Genomic DNA, 7,500 nt, shown 5'->3' with positions numbered 1-7,500 from the left:
GATTCGTATATTGTACGATTTTGTACTACCGTCCGACAGCCGGCAGGCCACCGTCACGGTCCAGCCGCCACGCGTGAACGCGACGATTGGACTCCCGAACGGCGCTTATGCCGACATCGAACGGGTCGCGATGTATTACTAAGAGAGAAGTGCACGCCTTCGGCGAACGTCGACGGACGCGACCCGTGTCATGCCGTACGCCACTTGCGTGACGCAAGCACGACATCGAGGCGCGACGCCCGTACGCCGCCGAGCGACGATGAATCTCTCCGTTCGTTCATTCGAGTTTCGCAGGTTTACCCCTGAACGGTTTCACGTACTCTTGAACTCTCTCTTCAAAGTTCTTTTCAACTTTCCCTCACGGTACTTGTTCGCTATCGGTCTCGCGGTAATATTTAGCCTTAGATGGAGTTTACCACCCACTTAGGGCTGCACTCTCAAGCAACCCGACTCTGAGGAGTGTCCCTCTCGCCGTCTCGCTCCGTCGCTACGGGCCTGGCACCCTCTACGGGAAAACGGCCCCGTTCAAGACGAACTTGGACAGGAGCGGCGACGACGAGAAAGCGGAACCTCCCGAACACCACATCTCCCGCGATCGTTACAACCGCGGGATTCAGTGCTGGGCTGTTTCCTGTTCGCTCGCCGCTACTAAGGAAATCCTAGTTAGTTTCTTTTCCTCCGCTTACTAATATGCTTAAATTCGGCGGGTGATCCTCCCTGATCTGAGGCCAACGATAAAAAAACGAGGCAGACGCGATATCCGTCAGCGCTACGACGCCACAAAACTAAAACACGAATCTTACATACATATAATATAATGTGCGATATGATCCACACACACACACCGAGTACGTTTATACATACACACACACGCACACGCAGTGTGGTAGTCTGCACGATTCACGTACTCGTGTCTGCGCGAATTATACACACACAATATATGATTGTGATAGTGTTTCGGTTTCATAAACGGCGTCGATGCACTCTTCGGACGTCGTGTCCGCCTACTTTTTTTGCACACAACACATACATTGAATAACTATATATTTGAAACACTCAAATTCGATTTTCATCGTTTTATTACATATCACACATATATACGAAGGCGCGATATTGCGTTGTTTTCGTTCGATGTCCACGTCCACGATATATATATAATATTAATATAACACAGACCTTAACGACACAATAGAAACGCACAACGATCGGACACAGAAAACATAAAACACTCATACATCGACAAAAAAAATATCTTGAAATCAGAGACGTAGATGTGTAAGTGCATAATAACGACGACGACGTAATCGCATACGAAAGAGCATCGGATACCTTCTCTTACCCTCTCACATCACCGTATCGCTTCACAATTATCATAATCATAAAGCAACGGATCAACGATGGGAGCAAGGATCACGCTCTCTGCAGCAAAACATCGCGCGTATCACACACACACAAACACATACAAAGATTCATATTTTTTTGTGCGGGTGTCGTGCGTTTCCGTCTTCACATATTATATATATGCTCAGACGCTAGATGCGATCTCGTGTCACTTGTTTGATCGAGGCGTAACTAAGTATCGTTGGTGTATTATATAATATATACATACCATATAAACACAGACAACAACACTCACGCGACTTCGATGTGATATATTCACACAATGAAAAAAATGTTTCATAGTCTTCATATACGTGTGTGTATATATATATTTCTCATATAATATTTAAACGGACAAACGAACTTGCAAACAATCAATAATTCAATTTAAATCTCTCACTATGATGGGTCACAACAGCAACAACGACGACTACGACAACGACGACGACGACGACGACTACGACGAGTGCGACAACTCCGATTCGTATAATGACACATAATAAGATATCATAGTCTTTTCTGTGTATACTACGAGAGGGAGGCGTTCGCGCTCACGCGCGTGCGGTACGACGTCGTGTTTGTGCGTGTGTCGTGTTCTCGTGCTGTTTGTGTCTCGTCAGAAAGAGAACAATAAAAAGAATAAAAAGATCATTAGCAGTCGTCGGAACCGTCATATGTTCGCACAGTCGACAACAACAAAACTACGATACACATAATTCGAACTGAACAAACACATACACACACACACTACGAACACACAACGACACTTCCGTGGCGTATATGTGCGAGTCTGTGCGCGATGGATGTAATTCTTTCTGTGTTCGCGTGCGTTATGAGGTGTCATACCGTGATGGAACAGTGTGGTGTATTATTTTATACAGCCGGCCCTCAGACAGGAGTGGTCCTGGATATTTCTCCACGGACCGCAATGTGCGTTCGAAATGTCGATGTTCAAATGTGTCCTGCAGTTCACACTATGACGCGCAGTTAACTGCGTTCTTCATCGACCCGCGAGCCAAGTGATCCACCGTTCAGGGTAGTGATTTTTATAAATATATCATGTGTACGGCGACGCTCACCATTTAAATTTTCTTTTTTTTTTAAAAAAAAAAAAAAAAACAAAGAGGGCAATCGTGCGCATATAGGGGGTGTTGCCATTTATATAACGCTGCAATACGCCTCATATTGCCTACGGACGCGATCAAATCTACTTATACATACATACATATTTCACATTGACATGTGATATGTTGATATATAATATAGAAAGACGCGAACGACATGACAAACGAAACGTATCACACCACGTTCTCTCCAAGTGGACTAACCGACCCACCGGATTTACCCGTGTGGTTAACGTACGGTAAACAACTAATCCACCGGACCGCATAAAAACTCAGAGTGTCCCTAACGAATTAACGAAATGACAAGATAATGATAGTAGCGCTATATACCACAGCATGTTATCTTCAACGCCCAGATTATACGTTCACTCTAATCGCCCTTGATCCAACCAAGTAAACAGAACTCGGACTAGACTTATTAAGGTCTTGAGTAGTCGTCAAGAGACTCGCGGCGCGGATTCTTACCGGTCTATGTCAAATGAGATCTACCAGAGTTAAGAAACATAGGATGAATCAATGATATCTAGTATATCGCTTTCGAGTTACAACGTTATCTGGTTTTAACATATACGTATATATACATCAAGAGTATATAAATTGTATGCTCATACAGTGCATATGTGCGTATCGGATAAGGAAGGGACGCTAATGAATCCGTTTATCCGTCAAATCGTTTTAAATTTCGTATCTTTTCCTCCTCTCCTTCATCATCATCATCATCATAATATTATTTCGATCTCCTTGGAGATTTATTTATTTTTTAGATGTGGCCCCTTCACATCTTATATATCTCTCTTTCATTTATTTATTTATTTATTTTTAACATCACAAACAACAACAACGACGACAACACGCTAGGCGTAATCGAGTGTATGTTTTTGTGTGTCTCTTTTTATTTTGATGTCCCGCCCCTGACATCTTTTATATTTTTATTCATTCAAAAACATCATAACACGCTTGTGTAGAGTTGTTTTTATATTTATTTATTTATTTATTTATTTTCCTTTCATTTATATATTATTTTGAGATATATTTAATTTCTATCGAGATGCCGCCCCTTTCATCTCTTTTTTTTTTAATTTGCATCATATATTTTTATATATGTGTCTCTCTTTTTACTTGGATATATAATATTATCATAATCATCCTGATATCGCTTTGATATCGGATGTTATATAACGTTAATGATCCTTCCGCAGGTTCCCCTACGGAAACCTTGTTACGACTTTTACTTCCTCTAAATGATCAAGTTTGGTCAACTTCCCAGCAACGCCGACGGCCGTGAAGCCACCGCGTGTCGGTCCGAAGACCTCACTAAATCATTCAATCGGTAGTAGCGACGGGCGGTGTGTACAAAGGGCAGGGACGTAATCAACGCGAGCTTATGACTCGCGCTTACTAGGAATTCCTCGTTTATGGGGGATAATTGCAAACCCCAATCCCCAGCACGAAGGAGTTTCAACGGGTTGCCCGGGCCTCTAGGCCAGGGAGAACATGCTGATTCCTTCAGTGTAGCGCGCGTGCGGCCCAGGACATCTAAGGGCATCACAGACCTGTTATTGCTCAATCTCGTGCGGCTCGAAGCCGCCGGTCCCTCTAAGAAGAATTTTAATACGCCGTCAGTGAGTTGAACGACCGAAATCGCTCACACCTAAATGACGACGCCTATTTAGCAGGCTAGAGTCTCGTTCGTTACCGGAATTAACCAGACAAATCGCTCCACCAACTAAGAACGGCCATGCACCACCACCCACCGAATCAAGAAAGAGCTATTAATCTGTCAATCCTTCCGGTGTCCGGGCCTGGTGAGATTTCCCGTGTTGAGTCAAATTAAGCCGCAGGCTCCACTCCTGGTGGTGCCCTTCCGTCAATTCCTTTAAGTTTCAGCTTTGCAACCATACTCCCCCCGGAGTCCAAAATCTTTGGTTTCCCGGAAGCTGCCCGCCGAGCCATTGTAATAACGTCGGCGGATCGCTAGATGACATATTTACGGTTAGAACTAGGGCGGTATCTAATCGCCTTCGAACCTCTAACTTTCGTTCTTGATTGATGAAAACACCTTTGGCAAATGCTTTCGCTGATGTTCGTCTTGCGACGATCCAAGAATTTCACCTCTAACGTCGCAATACGAATGCCCCCAGTTATCCCTATTAATCATTACCTCGGAGTTCTGAAAACCAACAAAATAGAACCGAGATCATATTCTATTATTCCATGCACGAAATATTCAAGCGGCGTTTTGAGCCCGCTTTGAGCACTCTAATTTGTTCAAAGTAAAATTGTCGGCCCATCTCGACACTCACTGAAGAGCACCGCGATAGGATTTTGATATTGAACCGGCGTTTTACCGCCGGCTCACCGACGATATGCTCCGCAGACGTGTCAGTATCACCGCGGATGCGGTGCACCGACAGCGCGGCGCACAAATGCAACTACGAGCTTTTTAACCGCAACAATTTTAGTATACGCTATTGGAGCTGGAATTACCGCGGCTGCTGGCACCAGACTTGCCCTCCAATTGTTCCTCGTTAAAATATTTAAAGTGTACTCATTCCGATTACGAGGCCTCGTAAGAGTCCCGTATCGTTATTTTTCGTCACTACCTCCCCGTGCCGGGAGTGGGTAATTTGCGCGCCTGCTGCCTTCCTTGGATGTGGTAGCCGTTTCTCAGGCTCCCTCTCCGGAATCGAACCCTGATTCCCCGTTACCCGTGACAACCATGGTAGTCGCAGAAACTACCATCGAAAGTTGATAAGGCAGACATTTGAAAGATGCGTCGCCGGTACTTGACCATGCGATCGGCAAAAGTTATCCAGATTCATCAAAATTAACGACTTCGGACGCGAGGCCCTCCGTCGATTGGTTTTGATCTAATAAAAGCACTCATCCCATCACTGGTCAGAGTTCTGATTGCATGTATTAGCTCTAGAATTACCACAGTTATCCAAGTAACTGAGTAAGATCTAAGGAACCAAAACTGATATATTGAGCCATTCGCGGTATCGCCTTAATACGGCTTGCACTGAGACATGCATGGCTTAATCTTTGAGACAAGCATATAACTACTGGCAGGATCAACCAGGGAGCTAGCTAATTTTAGTTAACTCTCAATCGAGAGCGCATCGTACGCGTTCGCTCTTATATTGTGATATAGGAAGCGAGGGCACGTAACGGTGGCCTGATTATTATTTTGTTTTTATTTATTTATTCATTTTTGTATATTTTCTTTGAAATATACACACATTTTATATCATACTCCTCCTCCTCTCTTTCTTAATTCATATTTTATATATATTATATATATATTTATTATGAAAACATTTTGAACGCATCAAAAAGTTTCATATTGTTGATCGTTACTTTTATAACGAGATCGTACACCTTTAATATCGGTTAACATTGTCATATATGCGTTAACAAATACGACACGTCAAACATCGGTATCATCGCACGGTGTTAGAGAGATCTAGTACCAATAGATTCTATTTCGGGCGGATTATCTACTAAGGGATTGTCTCCGGCGGTCACACTTACGCGCAACACGACGGAAGCAAATTTTGTACAATACGACCCCGTTAGAACGATCACGCTTCATACTAACCATTATAAAACGTTGTGTGAAACACATCGTGATATGTATAGCTAAGTACTACGCGACGACCGTCGGCGGTCAACACAGAGAAGTTTTTGTCGAAGGAAGAAGGTTATTAGGAGGATTTCTCGAAGCGTACTTTTTCATCATTCAAACGTACGTACACGTACGTACAATTATTTCATTCGAAATAATTTTTAAATTAAAAAAAAAAAAAATTTTTTTTTTTTTTTTGTCTCTTATTTATATTATCAACATCAAAAATATGATGAGATACTTTCATTTTTCATTATTATATCAACATCAAAGATATGACGAGATATTTTTCATTTTTCATTATCATCATTCACATACATATTTTATCAACATCAAAGAATGATGAGATATTTTTTTCATTTTTCATTATTATATTATCAACATCGAATATACGATGTGATAATATTTTTATATCAACATCTATTGCACGATGTGATATTTTCATATAACCAACTCCCTTCGACGCCTATCAACCTACAGTACGCAACGTGACGACGCGGACCCACCACACGCGCCGCCACCTCCTATATATGCGAGGGCCAGAAATTGACATTCGGTAAATCTGGGACCGGTTCGTGTATTACAAAAATTTTAAAAGTTCGTATTTTATACATTTCTAATATATAAATGGCATTATATGTTCAATTAAAATACTATAAATAATAAATATAAAGAACATGTGAAATAAAAAAGTTTTTTTTTAATTTTTACATTTTATAATGGCTATGTATTCATACATTAGGGACTTAGTCGTTTTTCGATCGACTTCACATATGATATGAAAAATATTTGTTCGAAATGAAAGTTCCGCTTACGAATAAGTTTCATATTGATTGTATACATGGATGATATGCTGTTGGTGTGATCGATTTCTTCGAAATACGGAAATTATTAAAGATTTTTGTGTAACACTCTCCCGGTTCGTGTAATGACTGGACTTAGAAATTTTTCCAAGTGTATGATATAAAAATATTATTTCACATCTATAACGATGCCATTGGTATATATAATTTTTATATGGATGTCGTATATCGTCAATATAAATATGATATAGTCGATAGGGTCATCTGAATGATGATATTATAATATTATGTTTGGTACGTATCGTGTCGGCGGAGCGTCTGGGACTTAGTCGTTTTTCGATCGACTTCACATATGATATGAAAAATATTTGTTCGAAATGAAAGTTCCGCTTACGTACAAGTTTCATATTGATTGTATACATGGATGATATGCTGTTGGTGTGATCGATTTCTTCGAAATACGGAAATTATTAAAGATTTTTGTGTAACACCCTCCCGGTTCGTGTAATGACTGGACTTAGAAATTTTTCCAAGTGTATGATATAAAAATATTATTTCACATCTA

At 41.2% G+C, this 7,500-nt stretch overlaps 3 non-coding genes across 3 annotated transcripts in view; all 3 read right to left on the bottom strand.

Annotated features, from left to right (window-relative positions):
• LOC133319845 (large subunit ribosomal RNA) overlaps positions 1-731 on the bottom strand; it is a 4,021-nt gene extending 3,290 nt beyond the window's left edge. Inside the window, exon 1 of the ribosomal RNA XR_009753333.1 lies at positions 1-731. This exon is cut by the window's left edge and continues 3,290 nt beyond it. This is a non-coding gene — a ribosomal RNA (large subunit ribosomal RNA).
• A 1,531-nt stretch (positions 732-2,262) lies between these two features.
• On the bottom strand, positions 2,263-2,419 carry LOC133319852 (5.8S ribosomal RNA). Its single transcript, XR_009753339.1, has one exon. It is a non-coding gene; the product is annotated as a 5.8S ribosomal RNA (ribosomal RNA).
• Positions 2,420-3,686: 1,267 nt separating this feature from the next.
• On the bottom strand, positions 3,687-5,589 carry LOC133319837 (small subunit ribosomal RNA). Its single transcript, XR_009753325.1, has one exon. It is a non-coding gene; the product is annotated as a small subunit ribosomal RNA (ribosomal RNA).
• Between the last annotated feature and the right edge of the window lie 1,911 nt (positions 5,590-7,500).

The sequence above is a fragment of the Danaus plexippus genome, chromosome 30, assembly GCF_018135715.1.
Source record: "Danaus plexippus chromosome 30, MEX_DaPlex, whole genome shotgun sequence".
In the NCBI taxonomy this organism is placed as follows: Eukaryota; Metazoa; Arthropoda; class Insecta; order Lepidoptera; family Nymphalidae; genus Danaus; species Danaus plexippus.
The sequence above is the reverse complement of the archived record's forward strand: the minus strand, read 5'-3'. Positions and strand labels throughout refer to the sequence as shown.